Source organism: Sinocyclocheilus anshuiensis, unplaced genomic scaffold (assembly GCF_001515605.1).
Source record: "Sinocyclocheilus anshuiensis isolate Anshui unplaced genomic scaffold, SAMN03320099.WGS_v1.1 scaffold1394, whole genome shotgun sequence".
NCBI lineage: Eukaryota > Metazoa > Chordata > Actinopteri > Cypriniformes > Cyprinidae > Sinocyclocheilus > Sinocyclocheilus anshuiensis.
In genome coordinates, this window is record NW_015558696.1 from 289,109 (window position 1) to 305,927 (window position 16,819).

Below are 16,819 nucleotides of genomic sequence, written 5' to 3' on the forward strand. Positions count from 1 at the left end.
TTGCTAAGAACTTCATTTGGACAACTTTAAAGATGATTTTCTCAATATTTAGATTTTTTTGTACCCTCAGATTCCAGATTTTCAAATAGTTGTATCTCAGCCAAATATTGTCCTATCCTAACTTATTTATTCAACTTTCAGATGATGTATAGATCTCAATTTCAAAAAATTGACCCTTATGACTGGTTTTGTGCTCCAGGGTCACAAATGTGTTTTGGATGTGCTGTGAATCATGATCAGAGCGCTTTCACACACATACACTGACTTCATTTGTGAGAAGAAGTGAGATAACCCTGACAAAACCTGCCAAGAAAATCCTTTTAGAGACATCCTCATTTGTAAAAGCGCTATAAAAGTTAAGTAAATAAAGTTTTGTTTTTTGTTTTTTTGTAAAAATGCCATGTTTTCTGTTATGGTTAGGTTACAGTATTTAGAACTAGCTGTACATAAAACAGGGTTTCTGCAGGTGTTAAGGTCAATTTAAGGCTTTTTAAGACCATGTAAAGAGAATTTAAGGATTAAACTGAATGGAATTGCACTGAACTATATGTCAACCTGGTTTCTAAATTTAAAAGCAACACTTCAACGTTTGAAAATACAACTTTCAACAGATCTCTATTACTTTTTAATTCATTTTACAAAATATGGAAATATTTTTACTGCACCTACTGATCAAAGTGGGAAAAAAAAGTGGGTTCTTCCTTAGTTTTTTTGTCTTGCTTTTCAGTGCAAAGATTCTAAAATTAAGATACATTTACTGGAGAGGCAAAATTACACTGTAGTCTTGTTTTCTGAGAAACTGATCAAAATGAAGTGACTTTATGATTAAAACAAGAAAAAAATATATAGGTCAATATAGGCAAAAAATCAACTTAATTCAAAGGGAAAAAGGTTTTAATATCGCACGGACTGATATTTGTGCTTGTTTTAAGCATAAACGCACTTCATTTTGTTCAGTTTTTCAGAAAACAAGACTTCACATCTGCAATTTGCATGTGAAGTAAACACATTTTGATTTAAGGATATTTACGCCTAAAACACACCCATGACTCATTAAGAGAATAATGGAAATATTTTTACTGCACCTACTGATCAAAGTGGGAAAAAGTTGTTCTTCCTTATTTTTTTGTCTTGCTTTTCAGTGCAAAGATTCTAAAATTAAGATACATTTACTGGAGAGGCAAAATTACACTGTAGTCTTGTTTTCTGAGAAACTGATCAAAATGAAGTGACTTTATGATTAAAACAAGAAAAAAATATATAGGTCAATATAGGCAAAAAATCAACTTAATTCAAAGGGAAAAAGGTTTTAATATCGCACGGACTGATATTTGTGCTTGTTTTAAGCATAAACGCACTTCATTTTGTTCAGTTTTTCAGAAAACAAGACTTCACATCTGCAATTTGCATGTGAAGTAAACACATTTTGATTTAAGGATATTTACGCCTAAAACACACCCATGACTCATTAAGAGAATAGGTACAACCCTTTTGGACGACCGTTTTTTCCATCGTTAAACTAGCAAAAGTGGATTTCTCAGGAGGGTTTTGTCTCTGGGTTGTTCGTGTCTTTTCCTCCTGCTTTCATCAGGCTCTCGGTTCTCTGTAGGTCCAGCGTTTAAGCCAGCGCGTCTCATCAGCTAATGGTTTCTCAGGAGGGTTTGTGTCCCCTGACAGACCGACGTCCATGAATCCTTTATGATTCAGCACTGATGAATCACATGCAATCAGCTGAAACAGAGGCACATTTGATTCCACACAGCAGAAATGAGCTGAGATCAGACTCACTGGGGACTCTGTTGATGGCTTTGAGCGGCCGCAGGACTCTCACCGTCCGGATGGCCGTCAGGTTAATGTTCTGCAGGTCCAGAGAATACTCCACCACCCTGAACACACACACACACACACACACACGCACACACACTATAAACACACAGTTCATCTGTACAGTCTAATACAGTACAGGTGGTGTTTTATACATTTGTTCTTCAGCGCTGTTTGTTCTGAAGCTCCTCAAACACACACACAGCTGCTCTGATGATCTCTGACAGCTGATCATACGCTCAACATGTTTACACACACGGAGACACACACCACACACGTGTCAGAGATCTCCATCTGTCCTGCATTTACACACCGATCAGGAGATCTGCCATCATACAAAACACAGACTAGACTGTCTACACAAATAAAACACACGGGTTAAGTGTAACAGAAGAGACAGAGATGAATGTGTGAATGGAGAAACTCTAGAGCTCTTGAATCACTCCTGATCTGAACTGAGAGCATTGCCGGTGACACAAACCGCGGCAGGAAGTTTGGCTGAAGCGGCTGCACTCGTTTCCTTCGTTTACTGCATTTCTGAAAAGCGTTCTAGCTCCTCACGTTCCTCCTGTCTGATATTGACCAGGTTCTCCTAGTTTTGTGCGTCTTGACCTTTTAACTGCTTCTCTGTCCAGCATTGACTGAACTCTCTATAAATCTGCGTGCGTGCGTGCGTGCGTGCGTGCGTGTGTGTGCGTGTGTGTGCGTGCGTGCGTGCGTGCGTGTGTGTGTGTTCTCACCCGGCCATCACGATGAAGAAGTCCAGTCTGTTCCAGGTATCTCCCAGATAACAGCGCCGGCCGAAGATCCCCAGCGCCACTATCTTCACCACCATCTCCAGCGCAAAGAAGATGTAGATGAAGGCATCGAAGGCCTGAGAGACCGAGAGAAATCAGCTGTGCAATTAAATCAATTGACATCAACAGAGTCTAATGATCAGCTAATTAACATGTAGCTCTGATGACGAGTCTCTAGATGATGCTGATGATCCGGAATCATCTGAGTGTGTGTTTGAATATTAGATCTGAAGCGTTTAACGGGTTAGTTGACATGCTGAAACCTCACGAGATCAGAAAGAGCTGATCAATGAACCGAACGGCTCATTAACAGTCTTCTGCCGAAGAATCAGGTTCCTGTTTCAGACTGACCTGCAGGATCTGGCAGCGTTCGGAGGAGCAGTCGATGTTCTCGCAGGGCTGGTACATCCCCAGCGTCACACAGTTCAGCAGGATCACCATCATACTGACTCGCTCGAACCACGTACACCGGTTAAGGAGAACACAGCGCAGACAAAGAGAAAACATCACCACAACCAATAAACCAACACATTCTGTCAGAATGAACCAACAGAGAGAGAGAGAGAATGTGTTAGTATGAACCGCTAATATATGCATATCACATCAATTCACATGCTATAACAATAAGAAAAATACATTGACTAGCGTTCACAAGTTTAGGGTCAGTAACATTTCATTTTTTGTAAGAAATGACTACTTTTATTCATCAAGGATGCATTAAATTGACCAAAAGTGACAGTAAAGACATGTATAATGTAACAAATGATTTCTATTTGAAATAAATGCTGTTCTTTTGAACTTTCTATTCATCTGTGAATCCTGAAAAATAACATGCATCACAGTTTCCACAAAAATATCATGCAGCACAACTGTTTTCAACATTGATAATAATCAGAAATGTTTGTTGAGCAGCAAATCAGCATATTAGAAAGATTTCTGAAGACCATGTGACACTGAAGACTGCTGCGCATCACAGAAATCAATTACTGTTTAACAGATATTCACATATAAAACAGCTATTTGAAATTGTAACAATATTTCAGATTTTTACCATTTTTACTGTATATTTGATCAAATAAATGCAGCCTTGGTGAGCAGAAGAGACTTTTTTCAAAAACATAAATCATACACTACCATTTGAAAGTTTGAAGTTGATTTTTTGAAGTGAACCGGTGTTATTTTTCTATTAAATAAATCAAAATGATCATTCTATAACACTATGTGGACAGACTGCATGAGTTTTGTGTGTGTTTGCATGAACGTGTGTCACCAGATGAGCGCCAGCTCCCGAGGATTCGTCTTCATCTGCGTTTCTTTGTTTATTTGTCTAGCGCTCGTCAAAATGTTTATTGTTCCAAAGCAGCTTTAGAGAGTTTCTAGGCGTAAAACACAGAGTCTGTCTGAGCTGATACTGAATTCATTTCCGGAGCTCAGCAGCATCAGCTCATACGCTGTAAAAGAGCAGCGTGAACATTCTGCTGAACGACTCCTTTAGTGTTTCACAGAGGAAAGAAAGACAGACAGTCATACAGGTTTGAAACCAAATGAGGGGGAGAAAATTATGCCTTTCTTTAAAACTAATGTTTATAATATCATCCTCAAATGTTCAAAGAGTTCAAACGAATGTCAGGTAAGCTGCAGTGAACGTGAGGCACAGGTGGGCAGTGGAGCTGCTCCGTTACCATAGTAACACCTCCTCAGGTGAAGCGCTCACCTCATTCATCCAGCAGCAGCAGGTTCAACACACCGACACGTCAATCTGTTTACAAACTCATTTAGTCAGTATTCAAGAATGAGAAGTTATTTCTTTCAAGGCGAGATGCTGGAGGTGAACAGATCTCACCACACTTCAGCAGCTGATTCATCATGGTACATTATGACGAGTGTTTTATATTACAAGCTTTCTGAAAAGTTATGTTTAAGTATGCAAATGAGGGATGATCTAATGGAATATACACTCATTTGCATATTTTCCAGAACAGAAATATGAAGATTGGATAAAGCCAATCATTGGAAAAATTCTTTGTTAACAAAGGTGTTTCTAGTTTGGATTTCACTTTTTATCATTTTATAAATCTGGATGGATGGATGGATGGATGGATGGATGGATGGATGGATGGGATGGGATGGGATGGGATGGGATTGGATGGATGGATATGAACAAACCACTCAGTAAAAGCCTTCAGAATATAGCTAGGAATAAAACTGTAAAGTTTGGTGTTTGTAAGAGAAAAAACTCTTTAAAGGTTAATGTTTTCTTTCCACTAGTCTGAATGAAGAGACATGTTACGGAAGCAAAACAGACCAAAAAATCTCAACATTAACCAGTGCAAAACAAAATAAAAAGAAAAAACAATCAAACAATGGTTGCACCTGTAGTGTCTTGACCTTTAATGCTATTTGTGCTGCAGATGCCCTGAGGATTCATCATGCTGCTTCAATGAACCACAACTACAGTTGAAATATGGTCAGTACGGTGATTTTTTTTTTACTATAAATGCTTCAATATAATTTACTAGTTCCATTAACTCACATCTCCATCTGTGACACTGAAAAAGTCCCAGCAGACGTTCACATGCTCACTTAAACTAATGCTGAACCATAAACAGCTAAAGTTCCAGCTGATTCACAAACACCACATCATTAGAGTGAACACTCGGTCCTGAGGAAACACACACACACACACACAGTGGTTTCCATGTTTTATGGGTTCGTTCCTTAGGCTTAATGGTTTTTCTACTGTACAAACTGTATTTTCTATCCCCTTACTCTAACCCTACCTCTTTTACTGGTGTTACTACCCTTGTGGGGATATTTATTCCCCATAACACAGGGAATATTAGGCACACACACACACACACTCACAGGCAGTGAAGGCACATTAAACAGAACGAGCTCATTACGACCGTATGAAACCTTCATCAGCGCTTCTGTCCCGTCATGAGGGTGAATCCAGCTCTGGTGTCACTCGACGCTGATCTGGGGTCAGTAGAGAAGATTTTGAAATTCTAATAATATTTCACAATTTTTACTGTTTTTGATCAAATAAATGCAGCCCTGGTTAGCAGAAGAGACTTCTTTCAGAAACATTAAAAATACAAACTTTTAAATGTTACTGTATGACATTAGTTTATGGCAGAATTTCATTATATTTTCAGCACATGGAGGAAAAATATATATATTGACAGGCGTTACATGACATGACATCAGGAGTGGAGCGCATGAAGCAGCGTCTGTCTGTCACGGCTCACTGAAACACATCCAGAAAACCAGGCGGCTGAATGAAGCTAAACTCTTTTATTGTCTCCACGGCGACACTCTCTGATCTCCATGGCAACAGCAGAGTTTTTAAATCAAGTTAATTGAGAGTCTAGAAGTTGAGGAGCAGCAGACGATCACTCACTGCACATCTGCACCAAAACATCTGAACAAACGAATGGAAAACTGAGAGCTACGCAGAGCCAAATGTACAGAAGCAGGGCTTTGGGGAAAGATAAAATTTTCATGTCAAATTAATTAGATATAAAATGCATGATTTAAGAGTGTGTTTACAAAGCTTTAAAACATAGTTTGCCACAATTTAACAATTGTCCACTTTATTACATGTGATTTAACTATTATATCAAAGTTGAACCTTTCTAGGCTAAATTAGGAAAATAACACGCACTAAAACACCTCAAAAACAACAATCATGTCACTGTACAGCACTTATAACGGAGCGAGATCATACCGAGCAGTGCAAAACAGAAATCTCAAGCCTGGATTCATGCTAAAGCACTATATTAATTTTTTGCATATCAAAATAAGTGTTGCAACAGAGTTTAAATCATCTTTCTGAGCTGGGACTGCTGCTCTGCTCTCACTGCATGACTCCAGTTTGTCATGATTCGCTGAATCCAATGCAAAATCTCGCTTTTTTTGCAATCTTGCATAATTCATCATTTCACTGCAAAATAATTGCAAAAATAAAGTCTCACAAAAAAATTAACACTGGGCTCTGTAACCCTGTATTGGGCATCAATTTCAGTACTTCCCTCTTCTCCTGTGTGTGGCAATTGGGAAATACACTCTTTTTTTTGCTTTTGTTGTTGTTCGCTGGTCTGTATGATATGTCTTCTATTGCGACTGAGTTTTTGACCATCACTTTCCACCACATAAGTGCCTCGTGGTGCCTCACATACTTCAACCATGCCAATGCCTTTGCTTTTTTTAAAGCGTGGCTTAATCACCTGAACAGCCTTTTCTGCTTTGCCGTTACTTTGTGGGTACCCTTGAGATGACGTAACGTATTTGAATCTATATGACCGACTGAAAAAGGCTAAATCAGCTGAAGCATAAGCTGGGCAATTATCCATTATCATCACTTCAGGGATACCATATCTAGCGAAATGCAGATGTGAATGATGGTTGGGCTTTTAATGTTTTTCACCTTGTCCACTTCTATGAAGTTGGAATAGTAGTCCACAAGTACAATGTACTGTTCAGAATCAAATTCAAACAGATCAGAGCCCACCTTTTGCCACGGCCTATTGGCATGTCATGTCCTTCCATGGGCTCCTTGCAGTTTCGTCTCCTGAATGTACTGCACTTGGAAATTAGCTCAGTGATTTGCATTGACATGCCAGGCCAGAACATTATGTGTCTAGCTAGTCGTTTAGTTTTTTCAATGCCCTGGTGACTGGTATGGAGTTTGTGTAACATGAACCTATGTTTACTTTGGGGAATGACGATGCGGTTACATTTTAGGAGTACGTCATCTTCGACACGATAATCCCAGTAAGGTTTTGCCTGATCAGGTAAGTCACGTTTGTCTTCAGTTTCTGCGAACTCAAACATGTTGTAGATTTCTACACTGTGAAAAATGACCGTGAATTTAACGGTAAAAGACTGTAAAAATGCTACAGTAAAAACCTGTTAACGGTAAATTCCCCTACTATATACGGTAAAAAACTGTATTGGACATTACATGTAATTTTACGGTAGTATACCATTTTTGGAAGTACAAAAGACCGTATAATTTACAGTGAATAACCGTAAATTGACATTCCCAGAATTCCCTGCGTTGTTGTGTTTTTTTGTTGAAATAACTGTTTTTCTTAGTTTTTTCTTATCAGTTTTGTATATTAGGGTTGTGTGTTACACCTAATGTTGTTAAATGAATGTTTATTGCATTATTTCAGTTTCATGTGTGTTACCATGATGGTGTTTAGTGTTTGTGTGAATAACGCTGTGCACCTTCTATATGTGTTAGTATTTAAAAGCTGCTTGTGATGGGCTTCGGTTCATCGTGTGACTTTCTCATCACCTCCTGCATTTGGTGGTTATCAGTGTATTACAAAGCTACAAAACAGATTTCAGTACTTCAATAGGTCGGTATATTTACATTATATCAGTTAATGAAATTACGGTATTTAACTGTAAATTTAAGTTAAAACCGTAAAACCTCAAATGTTGCTACCGTATTTTTTACTGTAAAATTCCGTCAACCACAGCTGCCGGTTTTTTACCGTACACTTTACGGAACTTTTTTTACAGTGTAGGGCTTCGTCTCTAATAACGTGTAGCAGTGTGCAACTTTGTATTGTCTTATCTTTCGTTTCGACTTCCGATGCGGTCATGTATAGTTCAAATTTTTGTTTCCATTTTTTACGGTTCTCTGCCGTGTTACCTTCAAATTGCAGTGGTTGTGGCAGCTTTAGTCCTTCCATATTGTGCTGGAATTCGATACTTCTGACACCGTGTTATAAACGAGACTCAAAACCTTGTATATTAATTACAACTGAGCTTTATTCGGCTCCCCTCTCCAATCAAACCTTAATTGTTAGTGCCCTCACCAGGTAAGGCAACACACATATTACACTGGTGGTGCTGATTACTGTAAACACTGATGGACGAGGCTGCGGTTATTTTCTGTGGTGACTGACATCAGCATCAGTCAAAGAGTTTGGATCATCTCCATCGTTTCTAGTGTTTCCCGCTGCTCGCCGGTTAAACGGGCTGTTCTCTCCCGCTGCCGACGGCAACAGAATCCCGCCAGCATTCCTCAAGACAGAACCGTGCTGTTGCCGTGGCAACCGTAAGAAAAGAGCGGGAGGCGAGCAAGCGACGGGCGCTCCTCAGAGAGACGCAGAAAGAAGACGAGACGCAAATAAAATCAGATGAATGTGTGTGTGTGTGACAGAGAGAAACTCCCATCACAGCAGAACACTGAACACTTCAAACTAAGCGGAGTGTCTTCATCTATCTGTTCCTGCAGAGTGGAGAACATCAACACATAATACACACAAACTCACTGCTTCACTGTCCGGCCAAAAACACCCATTCAGAATAACAATAATAATGTTTATATAGTCAGAACTGTGTTGCACTTGTATTTTATTTTATACTATATATTAAAAAAAAAAACATTTCAAAGAGTAGTGCAATATACTACCGTGCAATATACCACAATATGCAATATACCGTCAAAAGTTTGGAATAATTACAATTTTTGTGAAAACTGAGATACACAACCATTTAAAGGTCTGAGGTACAAAAATTAAAAAATAAATAATACTTTTATTCATCAAGGATGCATTAAATTGATGAAAAGTGACCATAAAGACATTCATAATGTTACAAACAGTTTCTATTTCAAATAAATGCTGTTCTTTTGAACTTTCTATTCATCTGTGAATCCTGAAAAATAAAATGTATCACAGTTTCCACAAAAATATTTTGTATTAATATTTCATAATATTACAGCTTTGACTGTTTCTTTAAAAATAAGTAAGTACATAAATCAATCAATCTTTCCCAACTGACAGCGGTCTTTATACATTTAAATCATGAATATAATAATATATTAATTTCACAATTTGGAAGGAAATTCAAAAGGAAATCATAATAGTTAGGGTTCACTGATCACAGTATCACTATTACACGAGCATTTTAAATCATTTCACTCTTCTAGTAATGAGGCACAGAGTTCAGAAGGTGCTGTAGAGTAGAAAAGGCCACAATAAATTTAGTAATTTTTAATCCAATTCTATGTGAAAATGTCTTCGCTTTTATCAGTCAGATCCTATAATGGACATCAGCTGTGATTTTAATGTGTCACGTGTTGTATGTCATCCAGGTTCACACACAGTACGAGAATCTCTTACTTCACAGTGTGTCAGAATGTACAGCGCTAAAGAGACGTGTGTGTTTTGTGGGTTAATTGCAGTATAGATAAGGGATTTGGGTAACACTTTCTATGAAGCCCGTATTTATAATACATTATAAGGGTATTCTTAAGGCATTATAATGAATGCATAATGCATTATAAAAAAACGTAATATGTCATATCAACTCATGAATAATCATAACAACAATTATAATACATTATAATACTTACGTATTTGTGGTTATAAGTTTAAGAGTATGATTATTTATAACACACAATGAACACCGTATTAAATCTACTTCATTTACAGAATAATGGACTGTATCATATCTTGACATTGTTTATTTAAGATCTGCACAGTATCTTACTACAGCTTGTGAGTGGTTAGATGTTGAGTGTTTCCTGTGGAGCTAATGTTAATTAATTGATGTGAGCTTTATACTCCAACTGCAATGAAAAAAATGCAATGTTTTATATGGTTACATTTTATTTCGATGGTCCCCTTAATCAATCGACTATAAGCAACTTTGCAACATGCCAACTAACTCTCATTAGAGTATTAGTATGCTCCAGAATGGTAGAATCTAGTATGGTAGAATAAGCTGACGTACTTGCAAAATATATTAAAACTGTTCTTATGAATATTCATGAGATGATAACATATTATAAGGTTTTTTTATAATGCATTATGCATTCATTATAATGCCTTAAGAATACCCTTATAATGTACATTTAGTAATTTTGCCGACGCTTTTATCCAAAGCGACTTACAATTGGGGAATACATAAAGCGATCCTTCTTAAAAAGGCAGACAGACACAGGAAGTGCTTGTAATACCAAGTTTTAGGCATTGTTCAAATAAGTACAAGCTAGAAAAGGGAAGGAATAAATAATTTTATTTTTTTTTTAAGATGAAGTCAAGTAGCGTTTAAAGAGATGAGTTTTCAGCTGTCGCTTGAAAATTGTCAGGGATTCAGCATTCCGGATAGGGGTGGGAAGATCGTTCCACCAGCCAGGAACGGTGAACGAGAATGTTCTGGAAAGAGGTTTTGAGCCTCTCTGTGATGGTACCACGAGGTGTCGCTCACTAGCGGATCTCAGACTTCTGGAGTATTGTAATGTATTATAAATACGGGCTTCATAGAAGGGGTTACCGGGATTTGTATTGCTCATTAGTCTCTGTGGCGCTACGCTGGTGTTATCTGTTAGCGGCGCTTTCATTCTGTCGCTCAGATCTCTCTCAATCGTTTCTCTGCTGTCTGTTGGATCTCTCAGTCAAACGGATCAATCGAGCTCTTAATCTGTCACACACAAACACATCCACGAGCGCCTCTGATAGCAGCGCAGTGATGGGACCCTGCTAAAACTCACAAATAACTGTTATTTAAGACTAATTAAAAGAGCGCTAGTTTCCATTCCTCCATAAAGAGCATTTTGCATTTAAAGAGCATTTACTGAAACTAAACTGCAGCAGCAGCTTGTTTCTACTTTTCTCTCCAAATTATTAGTTTTGTGGAACACAAACTATGATAGCATGCCTTTAGACTTAGAAAGTCTTTATATATCTAATGCATTATAAATGTAATTCAATGCATTCATTATGCCTTGTAATGCACCCTTTAATGCATTGTATGATCTCATGAATAATAGGCATATGACGGTATCAAATTTTCATGTTCCAATAATTGCTGAAGCTTTTAACGGTGAATAAACGGGAAGCTTTTAATGCTGAATATTTAGTTGCAAAAAAAGTGTTGTTATATAATAACAGGTATAATAACTTTCTTATTGCAAAAAGAACTACACACATTTTTGTGCATTGCTTTACTGTACTTAAACGTTCAAAGTAAACAAATGTTTCAAACAGATTAAAGTGCAAAAGAATTATAAAGAGCAATAGGTGACACTTTACTGACTTGACTTTTGATTTCAATAATGTGTTATTAAACATTAACTAAGAAATTAACATCATGTAGTTTTCATTGTCAGTTTATGTTAACTAATTAATTAACTAATGTTAACTAATGGAGCCTTACTGTAAAGTGTTACCGAACAATAGGCCTATGAAGAATCAGAACAATTTCAATCAATATCTAGGACATGTTGTAGTCCAAATTTATGTAAAAATGTTTGAAAATGAATCGCCTATTAAGTCTTTAAGTGTTAAGACTTTGGTGCTGTGATGAACACCGTTCACATCGGCTGACATACAAATAAAAGCAAATATTCACTGAATGTGTCCTTATGTGTTTTTCTAGAATAATCACCTTCTATGATGTGATGTTGAATATCTGAGATGATGAGAAACAGCTGAATATGAGTAACAATGGAAACCAGAAACACTGATGACTGTTAACAGCTTCAGATTAAACCTCCACACACACACACACACACACATTTAAATCACTGCTGTCTGTGTGTGTGTGTGTGTGTGTGTGTGTGTGTGTGTGTGGTCTCTCTCTCTCCTCCACACACACACACACACACACATTTAAATCACTGCTGTCTGTGTGTGTGTGTGTGTGTGTGTGTGTGTGTGTGTGTGGTCTCTCAATCTCCATGGCAATAACAGCTGCTATGGGTCGTAATTGAAAGCAATGAGAAAAAAATAGAACAAAGAAATTGGAAAAGAAAAGAAAGCGGATCAACAGAGACGAGGAGAACACGAGGCTGTTAATGATGGATGAGCCACACAGACCAACCACAAACCTACAGCGTGATGATTACTGCAACAAACATGAAGATAAGGAACAGGAAAAAAATAATGGCTATAAAACATTTTTTAAGAAAACAACGACTGTTTTCAGAGCAGTTCCACACACTCCCCTGTCTGTGATTGGCCAGTCAGACAGAAAGTCCCGCCCCAAACTTTTGACACATCTGACACTCCACAAACCAGCTGAACATCGTCTAAAGCAGATGTTCCAGAGTGCAGAAGATCAGGTCGTTCTCTGCGTCTGCTCTGATAAAGCCAGAAAATCCCTAGAGCTGACGAGACGAGCTGCGGACACACACACACACACACACACCTCACACCCTGAGGTTGTAAAACCTCACATACGCCTCTCTCCGGAGCTGATGTGAGTCTCAGGAGCTCATCCGGATCCACTGAGATCTCAATGCTCAATATGATCGCTTCACAAAATTACATTTTATTGCGTGTGTGTGCAAAACCTGCTGCCACAATGATAGAGCACCTGCTGGGCATTTCTATGTGTTTTCTAGGGTGTTCTGAAAGGTTGTCAGAGTGTTGCTAGGTGGTTGCTAGGATGTTCTGAAAGGTTGTCAGAGTGTTGCTAGGTGGTTGCTAGGATGTTGTTAGGTGGTTGCTAGGGTGTTCTGAAAGGTCGTTAGAGTGTTGCTAGACAGGTGTTCTACATGATTGCCAGGGTGTTGTTAGGTGGGTGCTAGGGTGTTCTGAAAGGTCGTCAGGGTGTTGCTAGTTGGTTGCTAGGATGTTGTTAGGTGGTTGCTAGGGTGTTCTGAAAGGTCGTTAGAGTGTTGCTAGACAGGTGTTCTACATGATTGCCAGGGTGTTGTTAGGTGGTTGCTAGGGTGTTCTGAAAGGTCGTTAGAGTGTTGCTAGACAGGTGTTCTACATGATTGCCAGGGTGTTGTTAGGTGGGTGCTAGGGTGTTCTGAAAGGTCGTCAGGGTGTTGCTAGTTGGTTGCTAGGATGTTGTTAGGTGGTTGCTAGGGTGTTCTGAAAGGTCGTGAGAGTGTTGCTAGGTGGTTGAGGCACGTTCTGAGTGGTTTTCAGGTTATTGCTAACATCATCTGGATATTCAAACCGCTCAGCATAGACTCACTGTCTCACTGACGGCAGACATTCAGCACTGATTTTGTGAGCTGATGATCCAGTGGATAATGACGGCTCTTTTGTTCATGTATTAGACAGATCTGCAGATCTGAATCTCCTACAGAAACACACTAAGAGACGAAAGACCGAGACGCACTGAGTCACTCAATACTGACGGAAACGGTTTGTTTGTTGTTTGTGTGTGTGTTGTATGTCAGTGGTAAAGCTGAAGTCGGATGTTAATTGCATCTCGTCTCGTCTCAGTGAATCTAAATGATGCTGTTTACATGACATTTACCTACTAAACACACAACGATCACAGCAGCTCCTTCACCTCGCAATAATGACAACATTATGCAAATATCACACATCAAAACAACCAGCATCTCAACAAACCCCAATAAAACTCCAGCATGATCACACACACAGTGGTTTCCATGCTTTATGGGTTCATTCCACAGGCGTAGTGGTTTTTCTACTGTACAAACTGTATTTTCTATCCTCTTACTCTAACCCTACCCCTCACACAAAACTACAGGCATTTTTAGCTTCTCAAAACACTTCATTCTGTGTGATTTACAACTTGTACTCATGGGGACCAAAAAAAAAAAGTCCCTACAAGGTCAAAATTTACTGGTATTAATATCCTTGGACATTTGGACCCCATAATGTAGGGAATACCAGTACACACACACACACACACACACACACATCTGTCTGATCTCTGTGGTGCTTCACTGTGCTTCTGTATCAAATGTAGAATCAAACTTTACACTGATCCATAATCCACCAGCTCTAAACTACACCGGTTTGTATCAGATGAAAGCACTGAGTTCAACAACCGCACCTCCGAGGAAGATCTAGTCACCGGATTTGACCATTCACAGAGACTGTCAGGCCATTATCTGAACTAAATCCTCCACTGGAGTCTATTATCATCATCAGTTTCCAAACCAGTGCAGACCTGAGTTCAGTGGACACATGAAACACCCAAACAGACACAGAGAGACGAATCATTTCAGCACACACACCGTCTGACAGCCGGACAAACACCTTCAGAGCCGTTCTGATCTTAATAACAGACACCCGATATTTAGAGACATTATTCACTGCTGGAGCTGAGGAAACGCCAGAGCACAGAGGAGAAGAATACAGCTGAGGACGAGAGACACTGAGAGAGAGAGAGAGACGGGTCATGATGTCATCTCTGCACAAACACTGAGGCTGAAGAGGTCGAGCGAGGAAAACAATCACAGACCATACAGCGTTCAGTCAACCGCTTTCACATGAAGTCGCACTGAAAACACTGTCACACCGTCATAATCTGACAGCGGATCATCCGGCACGTCAATCACAGGAGGTGACGTTTCACCCTGTATTGATCTGGTTTGATTGATCTCTGTCTGAAGAACAGCAGGAGACGATCAATGCAGGTCTACAGCAGCTCTACAACATCACAGCAGCCTAAACACTTTACATTTCATCGCCTCCTGCTGAGCTCAGATCATCTGCATGAACAGAGGACGACTGAGACCTAAAACCGCCTGCCAAAATGAGACTTCAAGCAGCACAACAATTCTGGAATAAAACAAAAACACACAAACTGACCACGTGAGCTGCGTTTGTGGTCATACACTTGGAATTTAAAGAATAAACTCATATTTACAATGATACAAAATATATACAATATATACAATGATACGGAAATAACATCCTACTTATTTGATTTAAATCTCCAGTTTTAAAAATAGAAAATAGAAGCACTACATTTGAAATGGTTTTCTGTTTTGCATTTTATCTGTAAAAATGATGGATGTCATTAAAACTGGGAAAGTTAGCAGATATAAGTTAATGCAACCTCTTATTTGCATAAGGTAAACAAAACTGCTTGGTTTATAATTTGAATGTATATAATTGTACATAATACATATTTAAAAATTGCATTGCATACCTGTTGCTGCCATAATAATGGCACATTCCAAATGTTCACATGCATTCCTTCCTTTTTTTTTTGTTTGCTTTTGTAAATACTTCCCGCATTTCAGTAATAAAAGTGTGCGTCTTTCAAATGCATGCAAATTACAGCGAGCACATCAGTTACTGTACGGTGCTTGGCAGGAGTCTGGGGATTTTACGCTGGTGGTTGGAGAAAACACTGAGATTTTGGATTTGGACTGCAATAACATCACTGACTGACACTGAAAATGGCTGGCCACATCTGAGATAAAATAACAGACATTATAAGAGAAGCTTTAAAAGGTGTAATATCTCATATACACTGTAATTATATTATCAACCTCAGAGCGAAAACACACACAGACTGAAGCAGACGGCCGCTGATTAATCATTATATTTTCATCACCGAAGACGATTCATTATTATTCACAGTTTTGCTGAAAGTCACCCTGGGAAAGAGATGTTCAGCAGAACAACACGTATCCTGAGAAGACGTCATGAGACGCTTACAGCACATTCATCCTCACACAAATACAGCCAATCAGATGAACCGGGCTTAATATGCAGGTATGTGGAGCGGGATGTGGACCAATGAGATGTGACTGTGGGCGGGGCTAACCAGTGCAACACTGCAGAAATATTAACCACGTGATCGACAAAATGAAATGTCCTGTCACTTGTCATGTTGACACACAAAAACTTGGGTCTGGTTAACACATACTAAACTAAAACCATAAATAAAAAAAAATATATAAAAACATTTTTGTAACTTGAAATAGTCTAAACAAAAAAGACTGAAAGAAAATGTAATATTTCAAAAATATATATATTTTATTTCAGCTAGTTGTCAAAGCAGCATTTCTCATTTTCATTCAGTTTAACGTGATATACTAAAATATATGGAAGCCCATTGCCATAACAGGATAAAAAAAATCAAATAAAATAATAATAATAATAATAATAATAATAATAATAATAAAGGTCATTGTTACTTTTTATCTCACTATTTCGATTTTTCAGATTTTTCAGCAGAATTGAGATATAAATTTAAGAAAAAAAATTTAGAAATGCAAAATATAAACTTAGAATTCTGATTTTTTTTTTTTTTTTTTTTTTTTGTAAAAATCAATATTTAATCAGTGGTCAAAATAATAAAGGTCATTGTTACTTTTTATCTCACTATTTCGATTTTTCAGATACAAACTCAGAATTGAGATATAAATTTAAGAAAAAAAATTTAGAAATGCAAAATATAAACTTAGAATTCTGATTTTTTTTTTTTTTTTTTTTTTTTTT

General features: G+C 38.1%; 1 pseudogene; it reads right to left on the reverse strand.

Moving 5' to 3' along the window:
• LOC107681412 (voltage-dependent T-type calcium channel subunit alpha-1I-like) overlaps positions 1-16,819 on the reverse strand; it is a 72,826-nt pseudogene that overhangs the window by 52,707 nt on the left and 3,300 nt on the right.